The sequence below is a fragment of the Panulirus ornatus genome, chromosome 25, assembly GCF_036320965.1.
Source record: "Panulirus ornatus isolate Po-2019 chromosome 25, ASM3632096v1, whole genome shotgun sequence".
In the NCBI taxonomy this organism is placed as follows: domain Eukaryota; kingdom Metazoa; phylum Arthropoda; class Malacostraca; order Decapoda; family Palinuridae; genus Panulirus; species Panulirus ornatus.
The window spans coordinates 4,705,791-4,731,088 of NC_092248.1; the positions used below are offsets into that span (position 1 = coordinate 4,705,791).

At 38.4% G+C, this 25,298-nt stretch overlaps 6 non-coding genes across 6 annotated transcripts; 5 read left to right on the forward strand and 1 right to left on the reverse strand.

Moving 5' to 3' along the window:
• The first annotated feature begins 11,076 nt into the window (after positions 1-11,076).
• On the forward strand, positions 11,077-11,194 carry LOC139757356 (U5 spliceosomal RNA). The gene has a single exon (XR_011714598.1). It is a non-coding gene; the product is annotated as a U5 spliceosomal RNA (small nuclear RNA).
• Positions 11,195-12,271: 1,077 nt separating this feature from the next.
• Positions 12,272-12,389, forward strand: LOC139757351 (U5 spliceosomal RNA). Its single transcript, XR_011714593.1, has one exon. It is a non-coding gene; the product is annotated as a U5 spliceosomal RNA (small nuclear RNA).
• Positions 12,390-13,620: 1,231 nt separating this feature from the next.
• LOC139757352 (U5 spliceosomal RNA) lies at positions 13,621-13,738 on the forward strand. Its single transcript, XR_011714594.1, has one exon. It is a non-coding gene; the product is annotated as a U5 spliceosomal RNA (small nuclear RNA).
• A 1,238-nt stretch (positions 13,739-14,976) lies between these two features.
• Positions 14,977-15,094, forward strand: LOC139757355 (U5 spliceosomal RNA). The gene has a single exon (XR_011714597.1). It is a non-coding gene; the product is annotated as a U5 spliceosomal RNA (small nuclear RNA).
• Positions 15,095-16,315: 1,221 nt separating this feature from the next.
• Positions 16,316-16,433, forward strand: LOC139757353 (U5 spliceosomal RNA). Its single transcript, XR_011714595.1, has one exon. It is a non-coding gene; the product is annotated as a U5 spliceosomal RNA (small nuclear RNA).
• Positions 16,434-16,877: 444 nt separating this feature from the next.
• On the reverse strand, positions 16,878-17,040 carry LOC139757354 (U1 spliceosomal RNA). Its single transcript, XR_011714596.1, has one exon. It is a non-coding gene; the product is annotated as a U1 spliceosomal RNA (small nuclear RNA).
• Positions 17,041-25,298: the final 8,258 nt, after the last annotated feature.

Consider the following 25,298-nt stretch of genomic DNA (forward strand, 5'->3'; position numbering starts at 1 on the left):
CGGCAAAAGACCCTATTCGGAAAGGTGTTGCAAACAAAGATCAGGTCAATTTTAAAATCGAGTTAACAAAAACTGTCAAACTATATTTATGTAAATTTCGACATCTGCTTGAGGCTGGCATTGTCTTTCACTAATACACACAGCAAAACATGGTCTCATACAGAGCAAGGAAGGGTTTTATTATATCTCACCAACCTAACCCCAAACACAAACGACGCTATCAACAATACACAACTCTTTTAAATACGGCTCAAGATATCATTCATGTCATTTTAAAAGGTAATTATGAATTAAAGCAAAATTGTTTTTAGCCAATAGGATAAAACTATACTAAAAATAGTAAAAGAAGGCGTACACTTGAAGGAAACTAGTCATATTTTGTTTATACACACAAGCAAAAGGCCAATTATAGAACATGGTTATAGACTACATTCATTAAAAGAAATACAACAAATTAAAACTTTTTCAGGATGCTTAAATGGTCGAGATGCCACTCTGTATAAACTAGTTGTAATACATACTTCAAGACCGTAAAAATAAATATACTCCATTTCCTTTTTGAGCGTCATTCATTTCAGTAAATTACCACCATGTAATCTGAACTCCCCGATGATGAATAGAAAAGAACACGCTCATTACAATGACTGACCATTATACAAGATATATATTGTCCTAAGCTCATAATACAAATATCTAAATGGTGTTGTCATCTTTCACAGACTGAACTCACCAACTCTTTGCATTGCAATGACCATCCTCAATTATGTCTAAATACATTCGATATGATTTCTACTTCTCTTTTGCCAGCTTTCGTTCTACTTTTCTAACAATTTTCCTAACTAACTCCTTTTAATCAATTACCATTACACCACTCGGATAAAACCTTCCTACTAACTCTTGAATTTTCTTAAAGAGATTTCTTGGCTTTGAAAATAACAGCACAACTTGGGATTCAGCTGTGAAGTATTCACCACGAGGGGTAATGAACTTTAAAAATATTTATAAAGTGACCAAACAGAAAATATAAGGAAGGAGCCATTAAATGCCAACCCATCCCCAAAGGAATGTGTCAGTTTCAGAGGCCCTGTGTGTATCATAACCTATATAATTCCCCAGGAGACAATGGTGAACAAGAATCAAAGATACGAAATAAAGTAAACAAAAATCACAGATATAAAAAAGTAAACTCGAGGCCAAAATACCCGAAAACAGACATCTGCCCTCCAAAGAGTGTTTATCACCAAAGAGCAAAGGAAATTCCATTTTGCGCATGTCGGCAGCTTTGATAATAATTACGTCCCTTAGTTTTTCAATGAAGAAGAAACATAAAATGCCTCTTATTGCCTATTTACTCCAAGAGTTACAGAGCACGGCGACGTATATCACAATCAAAGAGAAATATACCTATAAGTACTTCCACGCATGCACTATTCAAAGAAATTATCAATTACTGGAGATGTAAAAATTCAACACATATTACGCAGTACACATCCACTTCAAAAGAGTCCAGTCCACGACAGCTGCACATAGTCTGCCCTGTGACAGTAATGGCACCTCCAGCACACACACCTGATTTACGCCAGTAGTGGCACAATTGAGAACGAATGGGCTGTCATTATCAGGAGCTGTGCCAGGCTTTGTCTTGGAGAATCATTGCCCACACAAACTCTTAAGACTTGTTTTGTCTTTGGAGAATCGTGACCCCGCACAAGTTGTTAAGACCTAGTTACAGTGGTTACCTTTCAATCGAAAACAAGAACAGTATCTTAAGGTTTGTATGTCTGTTGTACATTTAACCGGGTTTTTACTGTACCTTTGCGTTACATATCAAATGGTCGGTTTGACGGGCTGTAGGTAAACCAGGTGCCAGACATGATCATAGAAGCCGTCGAAGTCAAATCATAAACACCAATAGAATGATCCTGAACACCTTCATGAGGTGTTCAGGATAATAATGAGACCATGAGCGTTCTCACAAAGTGTGATGATATTGATGCAAAGCATTAGTGGATAAAATATAACCTACTATTTCAACGTAAACACCTTTTAAACCATAAGTCTAGATCACACTACAGAAAACGATTAAATATAATAGGTAACTTAAAAGAAAACGATTACTATAAATGGGTTACTATTAAAGAATATCATTGAGGACTTATATTTGTCTTAAATTCTGTATAAAGACGTAAGAAAATATATTTTTGACGTATCAGATTCTTTTCTCTAGTAAAGTTAAGCTTATGTGACGAGAATGCAATTACTACAGTCTTAAATCCGTGTAGAATTATATCTTTAGTTGTTTTCCTTCTCAAAGATTTCAAAATTTTATTTTTAGATCGAGCTACCCATTAAAGGTCAACCACTTTGTTTAGGTAGTTTGACTTTCCAAATTTTGCCCGGCCTGACGACTCTTGACAAAAAAAGTCATGTAGTTGGACGGTCAGAAAGACATAATGAAATATTTAAGGGTATAAAGTTCTCAAATTAAACTATGAACGCCAGGACCGGAATCCATTTACCATATCTTACTCTCAAAAAATAATAAAAGCATGCATTCGTCCACCCCATAAAATAAGAAAGAAATTAGGAATAGATGAAAAATATATGCAGAAACTGAAAATAAACATGGTACATATACCATAGGTAAACGCGAGCATAACCTTATCACTGTTATCATCACATTAACAATAAACAAAATAAACAATGTTTCCAATAGATATATAAAACTTCTACATGTATAACACCGTTATCACCATAACTCACAACTGCACAACCGACCAACTGAATTGAAATTTACGATACTTTGACAAAATATGTGATACGGCGGAGGTACCTTCGTAAATATATCAGCGGGCCTGAGCCTGTGAAACTGGTTCACATCCAAACCTGCTGGTAATTTTCTGGGGTTAGAACATTAGAATTGAGGACACTGCAAGAGGCCTATTGGCCCATGCTAGCTAGGCAGGTCATGAGTCTGTCCACCCTACAGCCAACCGCATATAATATATATATATATATATATATATATATATATATATATATATATATATATATATATATATATATATATATATATATATATGAGGTGAAATCGTACTTATATATAAAGACACAAGAAAACATTTTGACGTACAAGGTTCTTACTTCTAGTAAAGTTAAGCCTATTCTACAAGAATGCTATTACTCTAAATTCAAAACCAAGTAGAATTATATTTTTCAGGTGTTTTCCCAGGTGGCATCGGAAAGTGAATAGCTGCCTGGTTACGTAATGAGAGGGAAATCATCACCGTGGTCACCCGTTATAAGTGGAGTACCCCAAGGATCCGTACTTGGTCCCATACTTTTCATCATTCATATCAACAACACTGACGTAGGGGTTAAATAAACAAGTCTCCATATCTGCAGATGACACAAAGATCGGCAGTGCCGTATTAAAGGAAGAATATAGGCTAAGATGACAAAAAGAGGATCTGGATACGATCGCTGAATGGTCTAGTGAATGGCAAATCCTATTCAATGTCAATAAACATGAACTGACGGTCCACAGGATAAAGCACATCCCTTGTGTGACAAGTCTAGGGATCAGTCTCAAATAACTTCAAATTCTCTCAGCATTGCAATGAAGCTGCCAAGAAAACAAACAGGATGTTTGGATTTATAAACAGAAACTTTACGTACAAAAGTACTATACCTAAGACTAGTTAAACCACACCCTGCAATAGGCAGTATAGTTTTGGAAGGACATTCATAAATTGGAAGCAGTGCAGCGGAGAGCAACAAAGTCGATTCCCTCCTTGCGTAACAAACCATAAGAGTAAATACTGCGAGAATTAAACTTGTTTACCCTTGAGCAAAAATCCGGGGAAAATCAATCATGTTTCAAAATACTTAAAGGATTCAACAACGTTGATATTCATAATTTCTTCAACACTAGCATGACCGACGAGAGGAAATGGATTAAAACTTAGGTCACAGAGTTATTCTGGACTGGAACACACATTATTGTGGCATGGAAAAAGCTCCGAGAAAATGTTGTTCAGAGCAACACTCTTATCTATCTTCCAAATTATGCTTGACCGTCATTTGTCACCGTCCGGTAGTGAATAATTCTATCATTATGCAGTGGCATATCTGGCTATCTTCTCAACCACTGATTTCTTCCTGACCTTGTGGCCTGTCAAGTCTACCTTCTTCCTGGCCTTGTGGCCTGTCAGTCTACCTTCTTCCTGGCCTTTGTGGCCTGTCAGTCTACCTTCTTCCTGGCCTTGTGGCCTGTCAGTCTACCTTCTTCCTGGCCTTTGTGGCCTGTCAGTCTACCTTCTTCCTGGCCCTGTGGCCTATCAGTCTACCTTCTTCCTGGCCTTGTGGCCTGTCAGTCTACCTTCGTCCTGGCCTTGTTGCGATATCACACAAACACTGATTACCCGTCACCTGCTTTGAGAGAGTAATTGAAAATTACAGTATCATTCTTTCAACATCAGGAATAATAAAGGTAAGGTAATTCGATACGCCGAGGCTCAAGTTTATCCTTAACATTGCCTTTGTAAGAAAAAGTGAAGGGATGCATGTTGTTTGTGATGAGATGTATGACATATTCAAGGTCATTCTACCTTTCCTTCAGGATTATTAATCTTGCAAGGTATTCTTCTACCTGTTTTCTTGCCAGCGTTTGCTGGAGGAAGTGGATAGCGGGTAGTGAGCCTTTGCTCAGCTATCCTTTTCTTCTCATGCTAACAAGTTTTTTTGTTTTCTTTTAAGCGTTAAGGCCAGACCACCCCGATTGGATCTTGGGTCTGTGTACCTCTGTCACTTCAGTAGAGTTCAGTGAATGCTCTTTATTGATAATTTACAAATACAGAACACACGTTTCGCGGAGACCATCTACCTCATCAGGTGTAAAAACTTGTACAGTTTCAACTCCTACCACCAGCACAAAGGTTCGTACATCCTGTGACCGATATGCCAAAGTAGACGCTGACCTGACCACTAAAGGGTATGTTAGGGGGTGCCTTATGGTTAAGGGGGTTGCGATGGGGTGGTTGGCCCTTGGTAAAGTATCCTATTCTTGTGCTATATCCTGATAGTTCTTCCATAATGATTTGGTTGATAATAGGATGTGATTTAAAGTTACCTGGGAACAGATTAAAGTTATTACTGATGACAATTAAGATAGATTCAGTGACATCACGTGTAGCGTAATCTAATAACGGGTACGATGCGACTGGGTTGCTAAAGTAGAAAGGGGGTGAACGTTTTCTTGCCAATGTTTACATCAGCATCGCTGTGGTCACCTCTGCGTTAAGACTGTAAACATTGCTGTGGTTACCTCTGCGTTTTGAAGGACTGTAAACATTGCTGTGGTCACCTCTGCGTTTTGAAGGACTGTAACTATTGCTGTGGTCACCTCTGCGTTTTGAAGGACTGTAAACATTGCTGTGGTCACCTCTGTGTTTTGAAGGAATGTAAACATTGGTGTGGTCACCTCTGTGTTTTGAAGGACTGTAAACATTGGTGTGGTCACCTCTGTGTTTTTGAAGGACTGTAAACATTGCTGTGGTCACCTCTGCGTTTTGAATGATTGTGTCTATAGCATTACTTTCTGTTTTACCCGTTAGGCCAACATACACAACTTTACGTGCCTTACATTTAACGGCGTAAACACTCCCAATTTTCTGATAATTTGGCTTACTTTTAAGTAAGGTCTTTCTGTTATCATATGGGAAGGCAGCATTAACAGCAGTTTTTTTGGTAACTTATCTTACACCAGATAAGTTAGGAGAATAGGACAACACCAAGCATTTTGATCTATCATCCTTTTCTACATTCTTGTATCAAATGTCTTCCTGGCTTTCCAGTAAGCCTTGTTCACAAACCACTTGGAATCATATATCTGCCTAAGGGTACGTCTTTAATGGTTACCTTCATCTTCCAGACTTGTGGAAGCACATATTCGTAATGCTCTGTATTCCTGAATGTTTAGAAAATATAGTCCCACTTGTTACAGTATCTAGGCTTGATGGCAACAGATTGCTGAGGTCAATAAATAGTCTACTGGCGTTAATATGTTACCAATCTTGAACACCTTATTCAGTTGTTAAAGATTATCCTAACACCACATACACTCTTGTTACGCATAAGGCTCCCGTTATAGTTTGGGCTAACGCACGAAATAAAAACAAACGCAATAAGAAAAACAAATTTGTTGACAAATACTTCATGCTTTTATAGAAGCGATGTTCTCTTGATACGAATTGTATTCATTATTTTGCAAAATATCTATGGAATTGGTGATATCAAAAGGTTAAAAATAGGAAAAAAATTACATTTTCATTCATCATCAGATTTCTTTGGATTCCCACAAAGTATGTTCCACCGCCACACTCTTTCATAGGCCTCGAGATTGTGTTGAGAGTCGTTTAACTCCTAAATTTTGCCAGGCCAAACAACTTGCGTAACATGTCGGAAGTTGAATGGTCATCATATTGTTAACCTGCACAACTTACCAATTACTAAGACTGCTCTCTCTTTCTCTCCTCCTGATCAAGACACTTTGTTTCTCAGTAGCATCCTAATCCGTACAGTCTGCAATAGTATCTTTGTGCGTATGTCTCTGTGATTTCTATATTCTAAGTTATGCATAGATCGGTCACCACCACTATCCCCTACGGGAGTAGTGGATAGCTTACACGAGTCCATAACAGTGGAGGAGTCTCTCCAGATTCTGGGGTGGCGTAATATATCTTTTTCTATAAGATTATTCATCTTTTGTTGCTAGGCTGGAGGGCTCCAGTAGGTTCTTGTGAGGTTGTTGAGGTAATCTTCATCTATTTCTCTTTTCTAACTGATGCATTCATTCATCTTTGATTGCTAGGCTGGGGGGCTCCAGCAGGTTCTTGTGTAGATGCTGAGGTATTCATCCTTTTCTTTTTCAAACTGATGCAAGATTTATTCATTTTCAATTTGCAAGGTTGGAGGGCTCCATCAAGTTTCGTGTAACTTAAGGAGTAGGTCTCATCCATCAGGTTCTTATGTAACTTATGGGGTAGGCCTCATCCATCAGGTTCTTGTGTAACTTATGGGGTAGGATTCATCCATCAGGTTCTTATGTAACTTATGGGGTAGGCCTCATCCATCAGGTTCTTGTGTAACTTATGGGGTAGGCTTCATCCATCAGGTTCTTGTGTAACTTATGGAGTAGGATATGGGGTTGGCCTCATCCATCAGGTTCTTGTGTATCTTGTGTAACTTATGGAGTAGGCCTCATCCATCAGGTTCTTGTGTAACTTATGGAGTAGGCCTCATCCATCAGGTTCTTATGTAACTTATGGGGTAAGCCTCGTCCATCAGGTTCTTGTGTATCTTGTGTAACTTATGGAGTAGGCCTCATCCACCAGGTTCTTGTGTAACTTATGGGGTAAGCCCCATCCATCAGGTTCTTGTGTAATATATAGGGTTGGCCTCATCTTTATACCTAATAAATTGCTTCTGGTTCTATGTCGATTTTCGTGACTACTCGGGAACCAATTGTGTTCCCACTCTGTTGTCTGGTGAAGGCCTTTGTTGTGAGCAGTGTGTCTTACTTCTGTCCCGGCGTTTCCCATATTTCAACTGCTCTTCTGTGCAGTCTCAGGTTTAAAGGAACTGTGTTGGTAACATTATGTATTTGCTCTGTCGTTAGAGTATATGGGAATCTCTGGTTGTTGGCGGGCAAACATTAATGCTTCATGTTGTACGTCTTGAAGAATCTTCATCTGCCTCTTGCTTATTGTGTGTCTTGCTCTATCATTCTTCCTTTACATTTCATCTTTAGAGTCCTGTGCGGTTCTCTGAGGTTCATGCATTTCTTGATTGTGGCGGTGCACATTTTCCATGTCTTACTTCAGCATACTTATAACAAATCTTGTAGTCGGGTTCTTCTACACATGTTGGTTTATGGTACTCTGTCTTACAACATCTCATGCATATGATAGGGATGTACTTCTCTCTAATCTGGCCATGTGGCACAGATAAGTAGGACATGCATGTTTTCTTAGCCATCTGTGTGTCGGTAATCTTGTGTTCTTTGGGTTGGTAATCTTAATGCGCTTCGTGATCTTGGCCTATGGTTGTTGTTTTTGTATTTCTAATTTCCTCTTCGTTGTCGTCAAAGATCAGGTCACCCAGCCGGGAGCAGAACATAGTACTGACAGCTTCTAAATGACAGCCAAATGTTGTTTTCAACATCAACTTTCCTAAGTATACTAGTAAAAGGACTCTCGAGAACAGGCTGTCATTAAGAGTGTCAAGGAGCCACATTTCGTGACGACTGTTTGTACAGACACACTCATCTTAAATTCCTTTATTCACACCTTTAGCTCTTCCATTATGAACCGGATCATATTTACCAAAAAGCGAAACTCATTACACTTTTAATTCTCCACAGCACAAGGGCTGCGAAAGCTTAATGCATTTTAATGGGAAACCAGTTATATTTTTTTTTCTTCTTTAAAGATTGTCGGACCTCTGCGTAGTCTCCGACATGGGCTCCCACTTGTTGGCGGCCCGTTCCTTGTTTTTTATGCATCATCCGAGACGCAAGCAATTTCTTATGGAGATGGTGCTGGACGCGCTCTCTTCATCTGGGAGGTGGGCATTCTCCTATGGTCCAGAACAGGTGTTCCATTTTGGTTCTTTTGGGGTCTTAGAGTAGCAGTGAGGCCGCTGGAAGTACATGGTCTTCCTCAGCGAGGTCAGGGACTCTTGCGCGGAGACTGTGCCATTTACCAGTCCTGTATGTTGTGTTCCAGTGGGTGCGCTGATGGCTCCTCACAGTAGAGGTAAGGTAGTCTCTGAAGACGCTGTCAATTTTACTTGAACATCGCTGTTCACCGACTCAACCTAAAAGGACTTGACTAGTTGATGAATTCCCTCTCCCAGTCAAGAAAGACTGGTAAGAGATACGCCTAAATTCGAAGCATCTATTTAACCTGGTTGATGTCATTCGACCTAAATATTTGACAGGCCGAAGAAGTCGTGTCACAATCCGGAAGTGGAATAGCAATCATATTGGTATTTTACATACATATGTATCCTAATCCATCGTCTATACTTGTATATATTCTTTGTCTCTTTCTAGCAAAATGTTAATTTGTATGTGACAGAAACATACAGAAACCATGAGTTATACCAATCGTAAGAGAACAAGTGATGAAAACTGAAAATGTCGAGGAAACAATGTTCTCTCTTTGATTCCCTGCTTTCTTGTCAATATTTCATTATTCTATAAGTAAAACTATGGGAAAGGGACACAAGCAGAGGTATTGACAGTCTCCATGCATTCACAGAACTCTACAGTCATTGAATAATACATAATGCGGCATCAGAGGAAAAAATAATTACCTTATAATCATTCCTTTTCAAAAGTATAAAGCTTGTCCAGATAAATACCACTGGACTTTAAAAAAAATCTACAACATTTGAATGGTACATTCAGTATAGCACAATTCGACTATCAAGTAATACTTACTCGTCAGATGCACGAACATAATTCTGTGCCAAGGGACAAACTGGAAGGTACGAAATAAGGTGAATGGAAGAATCTCAAATAAAAGAAAAGCAAAGAATGGGAAAGTGGAAAGCAGGTGAGCTGACTATCTAGCGGTGACGATGTTAAAATATCCCGAGTTATTTTTGTGTTATGTTGTTATATGTTGGCTCCGAACTGAATGCTGTCGAATGCACATTGTATTTGGGGAACTGATGTAAAATACAATATTTTCTTCATAAAGTAATAAAAACAAAATGATTAAATAAACCACTACCATAAAAAGACTAAAATAGTAATGTATTCCTATGTACACTAAAAATTCTGTACAAAAATAAAATGCAAGAATATAACATCTTTACCTTTTACCTTCTTTTCTAAAAGAATCTAAGAAATCAATAGTATGTATTGCTTTCAATAAATCTGATACTTTGTTGGAGTAGTTTGACTTTCCAAATTTTGTCAGACTTGCTGATTCTCGACCACAGGTCGGGCGTTGGCGGTCATTATTTTGATTTCTAATAAAAAAAAAAAGCTACTCTCAACTTCCTAAGTTCCGTTATGTCATCAAAGTTTATGCCTACCCATATCTCTTGTACTTCTCCATGACTTCTATGTCCACCATGTTCGTGCTCAGTTTATATGTACATGCTCACATACTTGTATCCGTGGATGTAAAGACTAAGCTTGGCAAAAGCTATTGTCAATGACACTCTGTTCTCGGGTGCACCATTACTGGCACGAGCCGGGTGAGTGGGCTAGAGAGAGAGAGAGAGAGAGAGAGAGAGAGAGAGAGAGAGAGAGAGAGAGAGAGAGAGAGAGAGAGAGAGAATCTTATATGTACTGCTTCATCTCAAACAGATTCATGTTTATGGTGTGTGTGTGTGTGTAGCTTCGCCAAGGTCTGATGGAAGCTGAATGTGATTTCTAGCTCGAAGTCCGCCTGCATGAGGTTACACAGCGACTTGAAAAGTCACCTTTAGTAAAGCTGTGTCATCAGGGATACTATCTTGTCTAAGAACTTTACTAGAAAGGAACTTATATCGTCCTGCTACTGGAAACTGCGAAGCCATGGACTGCAGGAACTTTACGAAAGGTGCAAGACAACATCAGGACTCACAGATATTGTTTTTGGGGTAGCCTAAAATAGAATTTATATAATCACAAAAAACTAAGGAATTTAAAGTCCTAAAGTAAAATAATCTAAATTCCTGTTGAAGTAAAATCATATTTGTAATATGTATACCAGATATCTGTACCGACATCAAGGTTGAGAAACTTAAGTAATTTCCCCTTGTGATCCCATACAAATTCACTACAGGAAATAATTCTTATGTTATTATATAAAAAATACTCACAGCATTTAAAAGTAGCAAGTATAAATATCATAGTAATGCTATTGATAAACATATCATAACATGAAATAAGATAAAAAGAGAAATTGGACCTATTTCTCGTAATAACATTTCTTTAGGAGCCATTCTTGACGGCAAGAGGCAATTCTCTGACTCCTCAGTACTTCAGGATTGTACATGTCAAATGGAATGAAGAAGCAACTCTGGTTTCCCTTCATAAACGCATAAATCTTTCGCCTTTTACTAAAGATTTCCGTGGAGGGGAACAACTCAATGAGTCTAATTTAATTTTTTCTTGGCCCATTCATTTGGGCCTTATAAGACAAACAATATGAAAACAATTGCAGTAGTGTCGTTTCTACTTAAATGTGTCCACTGCAGACAGTGCATATGGCTATACATAACTCATTCAAACAGCCCCCTAATGTGCCACTATTTCAATTCATTACTATTTATGTTATTTAAATGAATATACAATATTTCCACATCTAAGGTATATTAACAGTATGCAGAATATTAGTTCAGTAACATATGTATGGTATGATTTTGAACTTGTTACTTGCCACTATAAATGTTTGGGTGTGACTACTGCTTTATACTGATCTATCTAGATTACTTGCTAGAAAGGTCAGACTCCTACCTAAATATGTTAACGGATGATGAAAAGGTCTTCCGGGGGGTTATGGAAAGTGAATTGGATTCAATCAACTTATATGGGGCCCTAGACAGACTATAGTATATGGATGTCTGATGAAATTTTACATCACTAAATGTAATGAGGATGAAATGATGTACAGAAGCATTTTTCTAGACTAAGCACTGGATGAATGGAATAAATTGATGAATGAAATTGTGAATACAGATAACATTAAAATCTAAAAAAAAAAATGTATGATACAATATTCAAGAGATGGGGCCCCACAAGTGCAGAACTCCAACCTCCTACAAATATATATACACACACACAGACTTGGCCAATGGACCTTTATTGAGCATCTGGCGTAAAATTCCTCTACGCTAACTAGTATGTACATGTATCTACATCAAGGATGAGACACTGGAGTAATTTCCCCTCTACCTGATGAAAGAGATCCCTTGTAAACCAACGATCCTTCAACCAAGAAACATATGCAGGGCAAAATATACCGAAGTTCACAAAAACAAAATGTCTATGTTATTATATATAACACACATACAGCATTGTACATAACAAGTATTAAATACTTCATAAATGCTGTTACTAATTATTTCATATAATACATAATACGACAGCAATATAAACTACACATATTTCATATAAAAATATTTCTTTGGCAGCCATTCTTGACGGCAAGAGGCAACTCACTGACTCCTCAGTACTTCAGGATTGTACATGTCAAATGGCATAAAGAAGCAACTCTGGTTTCCCTTCATAAACGCATAAATCTTTCGCCTTTTACTAAAGATTTCCGTGGAGGGGAACAACTCAATGAGTCTAATTTAATTTTTTCTTGGCCCATTCATTTGGGCCTTATAAGACGAACAATATGAAAACTTTTGCAGTAGAGTCGTTTCTATTGAAACGAGTCCACTGCAGACAGTACATATAGCTATACACAGAATTATCATGTCCTTGAGCAGTATATAAGCTGTACATCTGTGACACCACCTTCATTACTAATGGCGTGAGGCTGAAAGCCAAGCAAAATCTACGCGAGAAAAGTGTACACTGCTCATTATGTCATTTGGTATATTATCAGTTTGTAGTATCCTATCATATTCAAAAAGCCCCCTAACGTACCACTATTTCAATTCATTACTATTTATGTTATCTAAATGAATATACAATATTTCTACATCTAAGGTACATTAATAGTATGCAGAAAATTAGTTCAGTAACATATGTAGGGTATGATTTTGAACTTGTTACTTGCCACTATAAATGTTTGGGTGTGACTACTGCTTTATACTGATCTATCTAGATTACTTGCTAGAAAGGTCAGACTCCTACCTAAATATGTTAACGGATGATGAAAAGGTCTTCCGGGGGGTTATGGAAAGTGAATTGGATTCAATCAACTTATATGGGGCCCTAGACAGACTATAGTATATGGATGTCTGATGAAATTTTACATCACTAAATGTAATGAGGATGGAATGATGTACAGGAGCATTTTTCTAGACTAAGCACTGGATGAATGGAATAAATTGATGAATGAAATTGTGAATACAGATAACATTAAAAACTAAAAAAAAAATGTATGATACAACATTCAAGAGATGGGGCCCCACAAGGGCAGAACTCCAACCTCGTACAAATATATATACACACACACAGACTTGGCCAATGGACCTATATTGAGCATCTGGCTTAAAATTCCTCTACGCTAACTAGTATGTACATGTATCTACATCAAGGATGAGACACTGGAGTAATTTCCCCTCTACCTGATGAAAGAGATCCCTTGTAAACCAACGATCCTTCAATCAAGAAACATATGCAGGGCAACATATACCGAAGTTCACAAAAACAAAATGTCTATGTTATTATATATAACACACATACAGCATTGCACATAACAAGTATTAAATACTTCATAAATGCTGTTACTAATTATTTCAGATAATACATAATACGACAGTAAGATAAACTACACATATTTCATATAAAAATATTTCTTTAGCAGCCATTCTTGACGGCAAGAGGCAACTCACTGACTCCTCAGTACTTCAGGATTGTACATGTCAAATGGAATGAAGAAGCAACTCTGGTTTCCCTTCATAAACGCATAAATCTTTCGCCTTTTACTAAAGATTTCCGTGGAGGGGAACAACTCAATGAGTCTAATTTAATTTTTTCTTGGCCCATTCATTTGGGCCTTATAAGACGAACAATATGAAAACTTTTGCAGTAGAGTCGCTTCTATTGAAACTAGTCCACTGCAGACAGTACATATAGCTATACACAGAATTATCATGTCCTTGAGCAGTATATAAGCTGTACATCTGTGACACCACCTTCATTACTAATGGCGTGAGGCTGAAAGCCAAGCAAAATCTACGCGAGAAAAGTGTACACTGCTCATTATGTCATTTGGTATAATATCAGTTCGTAGTATTCTATCATACTCATTCAAAAAGCCCCCTAACGTACCACTATTTCAATTCATTATTATTTACGTTATCTAAATGAATATACAATATTTCTACATCAAAGGTACATTAATAGTATGCAGAAAATTAGTTCAGTAAAATATGTAGGGTATGATTTTGAACTTGTTACTTGCCACTATAAATGTTTGGGTGTGACTACTGCTTTCTACTGATCTATCTAGATTACTCGCTAGAAAGGTCAGACTCCTACCTGGATATGTTAACGGATGATGATAAGGTCTTGCAGGGGGATATGGAAAGTGAAGTGGATTCAATCAACTTATATGGGGCCCTAGAGAGACTGTATGGATGGTCTGATGACATTTTACATCACTAAATGTAATGAGGACGAAATGATGTACAGAAGCATTTTTCTAGACTACGCATTGGATGAATGGAATAAATTGATGAATGAAATTGTGAATACAGATAAGTGAATACAGATAACATATCAAAATTTAAAAAAAAGTATGATACAACATTCAAGAGATGGGGCCCCACAAGTGCAGAACTCCAACCTCGTACAAATATATATACACACACACAGACTTGGCAAATGGACCTTTATTGAGCATCTGGCGTAAAACTCCCCTACACTAACTAGTATGTACAAGTATCTACATCAAGGATGAGACACTGGAGTAATTTTCCCTTTACCTGATGAAGAGATCCCTTGTAAAACGATCCTTCTATCAAGAAACAGGTAGGGCAACATATACCGAAGTTCACAAAAATAAAATGTCTATGTTATTATATATAACGTACATATAACATTGTATATAACAAGTATTAAATACTTCATAAATGTTGTTACTAATTATTTCATATAATACATAATACGACAGCAAGAGAAATTGCACATATTTCATATAAAAATATTTCTTTAGCAGCCATTCTTGACGGCAAGAGGCAACTCGCTGACTCCTCAGTACTTCAGGATTGTACATGTCAAATGGGATGAAGAAGTAACTCTGGTTTCCCTTCATAAACGCATAAATCTTTCGCCTTTTACTAAAGATTTCCGTGGAGGGGAACAACTCAATGAGTCTAATCTAATTTTTTCTTGGCCCATTCAATTGGGCCTTATAAGACGGATAGTTTGAAAACTTTTGCAGTTGTGTCGTTTCTATTGAAACGGGTCCACTGCAGACAGTACATATAGCTATATACAGAATTTTCATGTCCTTGAGCAGTATATAAGCTGTACATCTATGACACCACTTTCAGTACTAATGGCGTGAGGCTGAAAGCCAAGCAAAATCTACGCGAGAAAAGTGTACACTGCTCATTATGTCATTTGGTATAATATCAGTTTGTAGTATCCTATCATATTCAAAAAGCCCCCTAACGTACCACTATTTCAATTCATTACTATTTATGTTATCTAAATGAATATACAATATTTCTACATCTAAGGTACATTAATAGTATGCAGAAAATTAGTTCAGTAACATATGTAGGGTATGATTTTGAACTTGTTACTTGCCACTATAAATGTTTGGGTGTGACTACTGCTTTATACTGATCTATCTAGATTACTTGCTAGAAAGGTCAGACTCCTACCTGAATATGTTAACGGATGATGATAAGGTCTAGCAGGGGGATATGGAAAGTGAAGTGGATTCAATCAACTTATATGGGGCCCTTGAGACACTATATGGATGGTCTGATGACATTTTACATCACTAAATGTAATGAGGATGAAATGATGTACAGAAGCATTTTTCTAGACTAAGCATTGGATGAATGGAATAAATTGATGAATGAAATTATGAATACATATAACATATCAAAATCTAAAAAAAATGTATGATACAACATTCAAGAGATGGGGCCCCACAAGTGCAGAACTCCAACCTCGTACAAATATATATACACACACAGACTTGGCCAATGGACCTATATTGAGCATCTGGCGTAAAACACCCCTACGCTAACTAGTATGTACATGTATCTACATCAAGGATGAGACACTGGAGTAATTTTCCCTTTACCTGATGAAGAGATCCACTGTAAAACAACGATCCTTCAATCAAGAAACATATGTAGGGCAACATATACCGAAGTTCACAAAAATAAAATGTCTATGTTATTATATATAACACACACGAAGCATTGTATACAAGTATTAAATACTTCAAAAATGCTGTTACTAATTATTTCATATAATACATAATACGACAGCAAGAGAAACTGCACATATTTCATATAAAAATATTTCTTTAGCAGCCATTCTTGACGGCAAGAGGCAACTCGCTGACTCCTCAGTACTTCAGGATTGCACATGTCAAATGGCATGCAGAAGCAACTCTGGTTTCCCTTCATAAACGCATAAATCTTTCGCCTTTTACTAAAGATTTCCGTGGAGGGGAACAACTCAATGAGTCTAACTTAATTTTTTCTTGGCCCATTCATTTGGGCCTTATAAGACGAACAATATGAAAATTGCAAATTTGTCGTATTAGTGTAATTTCTATCAGAATGAGTCCACTGCAGAACAACTCGAGCCCATGATATCAAATCAAGTGTCAAACTTGCGAGAAATGGAAAGAATCTTTTTAGACTGAGCACTGGAATAAAATGTTTAATGAGAATGAGAAGGCAAACAGCATACTAACTAATTTGTATGATACAAGAGAATATTCAAGAGATGGGGCCACCCATGAGAGTAGATCTCCAACCTCGTAAGGTATATGACTAAACTTTACACTGACCTACAAAAGACCCGAGAAGTGTAACGCAGAGTGATGTAGTGAGCCGGCAAATGAAACTTTACTGAGCATCATTTGGCGTAAAACTCACCAAAGTTCACCAGTGAAAGAGAAAGGAACTGGCATATACTTCCATACGTTTCACTGGCTATTATTAGGGGAACAGCGCGAACGCAGTTCCCCACTAACAAAAATTACGCACTCGAGTTGACCACTTTTGGGTCAATCGCGGGAGTCAACACCACCGGAGTGCAATGGTAGGCCTCGTCCCGGGAGAACCACCTTCGTGATCATGGTATCTCCTGTGCCAGGTAAGTATGCTTTCCTAGGTGAAACTCCCTTCCAGACCATACCATACTGAGGACTATTATACTCTTAATTCATACTTATGCAAATATCTATATATTACTTTAATTATTCAATCAAATTTATTTTATTCAAATACTAAATATTTTTTTCTCATTTGTAGTAAAAAGTTGACAAATAGAATTACATAATCCCTATGATTAGAAAACTATTACATCCAGTCATACGCTGACACGCATAGACGATAAGTCAGCCTTCTTTTACTCAGGGTTTTATTATCAATTTTCGTGATGGAGAGGTTTCACTTTAGGCGAATTATGGAACTGCCATGAATAATGGAGTATGATAAGATCATCAGTACTCAAGCAGCAGCATAAGCATATGTTTGTGTTGGTGACTGTTGCATAGTTTTCCATGACTTGGGAGAAGGCACAGCCAATCACCATCACGGACCTCAAAGTAACCCAGACTTAGGAAACACATTACTGTACCAGGCTGTCTATACAACACCCCTCACACTGCCATCTGTATATACCAACAGCACGTCCATCACGACAAAACTAGCAGACAGGGATATGTAGTATAGTCAGATGTGTGTACTTGGGGTGCCTTTAATGGCATAAAACTGCCCGCACTGTAAAACTTGTGTTGAATAACTTTATCCTAAGTGATTAAGTTCCTGAGCGAGTGTGTGCGCGTCACAATTCATCAAGAGTAAGCTAAATATGGGCTTTTAAAAGAGGACTGCCCGTTCTCGGGTGTGCCATTACTGGCACACGGCAACCCATCGATGTGTACTCTGTCAATTTAGATGAACTGCTTCACCCCTACATATATCAAATTCACGACTAGCCGCTGGTAGAGAGCAAGTCTAGCGCAGTGTTGGTAAAGACTTCTACCTAATACTCCTAACAACTACCTACTAGTTTATGCTCCCACCTACTACTGCTACCTAAAGGCTTTACCTAATGCTCCTGCCTAAACCTTCATACCTACTACATCTAGTCCTGCTACCATTTTGTCAGAAGGCAGGGCAAGCACATAGTAGTCACTGCAAGAAAATCTAGTTACGAAGAAGGAGCTGCGCAAGTGTTTGTCCAGTGTTACACATGACAAGGAGAGACTGCATGTTAGTGGACAGAATGTCTGTAGTCCACATGTTAGCGAGGCAGAAAGACAAGACAGCTACCTGGGTCAGAGGAGTGCAACTTGACAGCGTTGGCTCACTAAGCAGGTGTCACCAACCCTTCTGATACCCAGGTGGTACTATACCTCCCTCTCCCTGGTCGATGGCTACCTACCAACTGCCACCACTACAGCTATCAGTGTGTTAATTAGTTTCGTCTTAACCCCTCTCTAGATATCATCCGAAAATAGAGAACCTGAAACCTTCAGGATTAACTATAGAGATATCAGAAATTATAAATGCAACGACTCAAAAAAAAAAATAAACAAAATGACAAATTTCATACGATTTTATCAAAAATTTAAGAGAAAAAAAATCAAAAGATATATTTTGTTCCAGCATTAACCATAAAAAATACAAAGCATGTTTTTATTTAAACTTACATTAAGAAGTAATGAGATCTTTGTATCATGTTGGAAATTTTGTTAATAAAAGTCCACCATATAGAAGTTAGCTTAACGGCTTACAAGTGATTACAGTATATTTTGGCAGGCCTACTGGCTTCAGAGCATCTTGGTACGGCACATAGCTTCCTGCAGAGGACTGTGGGATACAACATACCAATCAAATAGAATGTAGCTACGTACATACCTGGGGCATGTTGTCATCCAACTGAAGGTACTTCAGTCAGTTCTCTCCTTCCACACGCTGAACTTTACCTGTCGTAGAATTGAATCTTTTAGTATAAAGCAATTCATCACATTTACACCACACACACAGACACACACATCCAGCTAAGAGCCGACTACACAACAGGTACATAGATGCGGCACTGACACACACACACACACACACACACCCTGTGCCAGTAACTGCACATCCAAAAACGGACTGTCATGGCCAAGTGTCCGTGTCAGGGTTAGCCTTGGGGTATCTTTGCACACACATTTTGGTATTCATACATCCATATTTCAAGCGTTCAACTCTAAATTTCACTGGGAGAGGAAGAACCATACTAAAAATTGCTCAAAACCATTACAAGTTCTGTAAGCATATACTTCATGTTGTTTTGTATTTCACCTTGCCCTTGAGTTTTTTGGAAAGACCACAATACTATGAAGAACAAGCATAATCTAAAACAATGAGTCAAGGCTGATACAGGAAAATACATTAAATATGTATTACGGGCTGATTCTATTTGGAGAAAAAGCAATTCGTCGCATTCTACATAACTTAAAACATCCTCCTTAGAGCCCACTACACAAGTTACACAGGGGCCGCTCCCCACCAGTAATGGCACATGTAAACACAGTCTGTCATGGACAAAAGCCCGTGTCAAGCCGAGTCTTCATGAATCTTTACACACACACACACACACAGTGTAGGTGTCATAAATCCAATAAGCACTTTTAGGTAGGTATCGAAAGTGCGATTTCAAATACAATGGAACGAAGCAGAGTAATATTTTTCCATGTAAAAAATTAGTATTTTGCATCGACGACAAAAGATGGAAATGCAGGTAAAAATACACTTATAATCCGTACTATATTAGCATAGGAAAGTCTCACTTTTCTTTCTGGAGACCACTTAACTACGAGGTACACCTCAGAGCCCAGTGGCCTGGCAAAATTTGAATAGTATAGTGGCTTCCACCAAACCATTAATGACACACTTGGTGTGGGTGATCTAAGTAAATATTGATAAATACTTAAATATATGGTAAGTTTAAAAATACCGTGTTAATAAATACTATACAATACTTTGTATGCATCTTAAGCATTCTACATATGGGAGTAACATCATCAATTCTTTTCATTTTCTGTATAAATATACACAGATTATCATTCATTCTTCTGTAATATCTAATCTTCTTTCTTAGAGTACTTTAAGTATCTCTTACTATCCACGTCGTGCTCTTTCTCACAAAGACGATCAATATTTTACAGGAGAAACTGAACTAATTATACAGAAACTATCATACTTTATTAACAATATATCTTTTATCAAACTAGGATGGGCACAGCTGATGAACCAGTATGCCTGTTATTCTAAGAATTATTCTCAGATCCCTTTCACATTCTCAATTATTTCCACGTTATCACGCAGACACCTTATCCCTCAAAACTCTTCCTCATGGTCAGTGTTTTGCACATATGGTAAACGACTTTTAACATATCTTCGACCACTCTTGTAGTCTACTAAAATCCTGCAACTCTCGAATCATACTCTTTAATTTCCTATTTGTCCTATTTAGTTGTCTCTGATTATTTTAAGGTTATTGCTAATCACATAATTGTCTTATAAATGATATTGATAAACAGAATAGGTCAGAGGAATATACTCTACGGGACGCCGTGCGTAGTAGCGCCCCACTTCGATTTCAGCCCATTAATACTGCGCCTCTTTCTCTTAGTTCCAATCTAAACATTTCTCTAGGGGAACACTTTTTGATGAAAGCAAGTCGGGTGTCGTAGCTTTAATGACCACACAACTTCGAGAGAGAGAGAGAGAGAGAGAGAGAGAGAGAGAGAGAGAGAGAGAGAGAGAGAGAGAGAGAGAGAGAATCTTAAAGGAGCACGGACGACCAAAAGGTAAACAGAGTGAACACAGATCTACCGTTATTAGGCTTACTGATAACACCAACTAAAATTCCCTCCATATAAATCAAATATACCGATTCAAAAAGTATTTTGATATGGTATACTTCTACTCTACTCAAAATACACATTTTGCTATACACTAGAGTAAAAACAAAACCTATTTATTCATTCGTACCCTTACAAATTTACAAAATCCGAAAAACCTCGTATAATATACAAATAATTTGATAATTTACCTGATCTGCCTAATTTCTGAACTAATGCTGTTGGATATCCAAATAAAAATAGGTAATTTGGAATAGTTAAATCTATCATTAGCAAAGAAACGTTCCTAGGATCGAAGAACTTGTTACTTCACTACAAACAATCTATTGCCAATGCATGAGAAATCAAACCAAAAATAGAGGCATTAAAAATCTAATCACCCACTCGCGACTAGTGTGTGTGTGTGTGTATGTGAACAGAATTCGCCAAAACTAAGCTTGGCACTGGCTCGTGTCTATGATGGTCTGTTCTACGGTGTGTTATTCACTGGCCCTTCAGTTTTTAATTTTCCAAAAGAAGGGACAGAGAAGGGGGCTAAGTGAGGATATTTCCTCTAAGCCTGTCTTCTGTTCTTAACGCTACCTCAATGACGCGGGGAATGGCGTATATATATATATATATATATATATATATATATATATATATATATATATATATACTTATTTATTTTGCTTTGTCGCTGCCTCCCGCGTTACCGAGGTAGCGCAAGGAAACAGACGAAAGAATGGCCCAACCCACCCACATACACATGTATATACATACACGTCCACACACAGCACATATACATACCTATACCTCTCAATGTATACATATATATACACACACAGACAAATACATATATACCCATGTACATAATTCATACTGTCTGCCTTTATTCATTCCCATCGCCACCCCGCCACACATGAAATAACATCCCCCCCCCCCCTCATGTGTGCGAGGTAGCGCTAGGAAAAGACAATAAAGGCCACATTCGTTCACACTCACTCTCTAGCTGTCATGTAATAAAGCATCGAAACCACAGCTCCCTTTCCACATCCAGGCCCCACACAACTTTCCATGGTTTACCCCAGACGCTTCACATACCAATTGACAGCAAGTCGACCTCGGTATACCACATCGTTCCAATTCACTCTATTCCTTGCACGCCTTTCACCCTCCTGCATGTTCAGGCCCCGATCACTCGAAATCTTTTTCACTCCATCTTTCCACCTCCAATTTGGTCTCCCACTTCTCCTCGTTCCCTCCACCTCCGACACATATATCCTCTTGGTCAATCTTTCCTCACTCATTCTCTCCATGTGACAATTTCAAAACACCCTCTTCTGCTCTCTCAACCACACTTTTTATTACCACACATCTCTCTTACCCTTACATTACTTACTCGATCAAACCACCTCACACCACATATTGTCCTCAAACATCTCATTTCCAGAACATGCACCCTCCTGCGCACAACTCTATCCATAGCCCACGCCTCGCAGCCATACAACATTGTTGGAACCACTATTCCTTCAAACATACCCATTTTTGCTTTCCGAGATAATGTTCTCGACTTCCACACATTCTTCAACGCTCCCAGAATTTTCGCCCCCTCCCCCACCCTATGATTCACTTCCGCTTCCATGGTTCCATCCGCTGCCAAATCCACTCCCAGCTATCTAAAACACTTCACTTCCTCCATTCAAACTTACCTCCCAATTGACTTGACCCTCAACCCTACTGTACCTAATAACCTTACTCTTATTCACATTTACTCTCAACTTTCTTCTTTCAGACACTTTACCAAACTCAGTCACTAGCTTCTGCAGTTTCTCACATGAATCAGCCACCAGCGATGTATCATTAGCGAACAAAACTGACTCACTTCCCAAGCTCTCTCATCCAGAACAGACTGCATACTTGCCCCTCTTTCCAAAACTCTTGCATTCACCTCCCTAACAACCCCATCCATAAACAAATTAAACAACCATGGAGACATCACACACACAGACACACACACACATATATACATACATATATATATATATATATATATATATATATATATGAAGTTACACTACAAGTGGGCAGTCACCTTCAGCGAGGGTGTATAGTCACATCGAAAGGAGTATAATTTCGCCGAGAAACTTTACTCCAAAGAAGTCCACCGTATCCTGTTACCGAATGCAGCGCAGACTGAAGACTGCAAGACCTGTACAGATAGGTTGGTTATGGACCGACTGTCTCCCCCTGGATTCACACCCCAGTGGACACTCGTGAATCGTTGTCACCGACGTCAGCGAATAAACAATGGAATCATATGTATGTATGTATGTATATGTGTGTGTGTGTGTGTACAACACACCCACTCAATACTATAGTGGGGGTCAGATACATCCCTGCCACCAGTTGATGTGATACATCTGGAGCAACCCTCCTACGTATCATCAGCCACCTCCTAAAACCCGGAGTATTCCCCCTGGCTACGCTAAGCCACTCCTATCTCTTATGTCTAGGGTCGGCCGCTCCCTGACACGTCAAACACGAATGGATATCCTCTCCCACGACTAGGGACAGACGCCACCTTTTGACACCGAGCACCTCCCCCTCGGACTGGGTCTGACGCGTAAACACACTTCTTAAAGGTAACATGGTAAGGTTATGTCCTGTGGTTACTGCTCGCGGCTCGTCCGCTCACCATCTTACACTACACTCACTGGATCAGTATGTCTAGAGTCACTACACCATGAGTGATCTAGATAACTAAATCAGAACGGTTGGGTGCCTTCAATTCACGAACTACATTCAACTACAGTACAGTTGTATAAGCTACATTCACTACATCAGTAAGGCTCTGCAATATTCCCATAGTTGCGTTCTCTCACTACACCAGAGAAATGTTCTACAAATACACTAATCCACTTTAAATGTCATCAACAAATAGCTTCGACGAGTTTTCTCCTACACTACTGCTAAGTTTCTTTATTATAAACCTTAGAAATCTACCTTGGGTATTTTTTGGCTTGAGGGTATAGGCTTTAGGCTTCTGAAGAGCTGCCAACATCTCGCAGTCCACGACCATGTCAAACTAAAGCTACTGGAACAAAAAAGTAATAGAACGATCAGGCTCAAAGACAACAAAGCCTATCTCATCTACCAAACCCAATTCCGATTACAATCACACCTAGTCGTTACCTAATGACTCGGTTAAACACCTACGTCTTAATGGACACATCTGAAATAAATAGCCACCCTAATATATATAAGCATTAGCAAGCCTTTTTATGTCTAATCCGATATAACTGTGACCGTTGCTTTAATGACGTAAGTTCCGAAAGGGATATGAAAGTGCCAGTCACTTTATTCACGATAACTGCCCTCGACATGGAAATGGTGCCTACATCTGAGTCTGTCCCTATTACACAAACATGCAATATTACATCTATAAATTTTCTAGCTTACGCCAGGTACTGATTCCATGGTTAGGGACGCTATGCATTGCCCTAGCTAATGCTCAAGGTAGACGTCTACCTCATGAATCCAAAACTAAACTGATATATTGGTTATATTCAATGTCGGGTTTCAGTACACATCCAATCAACGAATAGTGAACGTAAACAAGGTCTTACCTTTAACTGCGTATTTAACACACGTCCATTAACATACCAAATTTTCAACAATACTTTTCGCAAAAATGAAAATAATTCTTTGATATCAGTACAACATCATAGAAGTAAACAATAACTTCAATAACTAAAGACTGGTAAACTACTATCCTATCAAATATGGATGGCCTCCTTGCTTACTAACGAAGTGGCGAAATTGGATCCTTTCACGACTTTCCTCGTGTTTGAAGATACTGAAGATACAATAAGAAGTTGCTGAATTTCAAGCCTTGAATATAACGTCTTTGTCTCGCCCAACTACTCCCATACATAAAATGTCGGTAGTTACTTTACCACAAAACTGATTATTACAATCTCTGCCATTTTGATTTCTGTGCAACAAGGCTTAACAGCCAACTTGGACGGTAAACGATTAGCTGTATTGGCTTTTAAATATAACAATCTTAAGCTGAAATCCGTCGTAATTTCACATACAGATATACATTTAGATTACTAGCCTGCACAACCCATGTATATATGAATCTTCCTTACCTAATAACCTATGTTTGCACAAGGATCAAATCAACCGATGCCATTTTTTTTCCACTAACGACACGGTCAATACTCCCTAACTTCCATATGTCACAGTTAGCCCCATTTCCCACACTAACGTCTACGTAAATACTACCTATCTTCCATATTTCACAATGTAATATCATGCGAAGAAGTGGACGTACCTTAATAGACGATTACCCAAGTGGCTCTGCGATTGTTCTCGAGACGCACAGGGTCCTGGGTAGATGGAGCCCACACAGTCACGTGGACTCGTATCTAATTTCCAATTGATGGATTTCCAATGACGTAATGAAAGAGGAGGGGCATGTATAACGTTCACAGGGCCCCTCTTGAGCGTCGG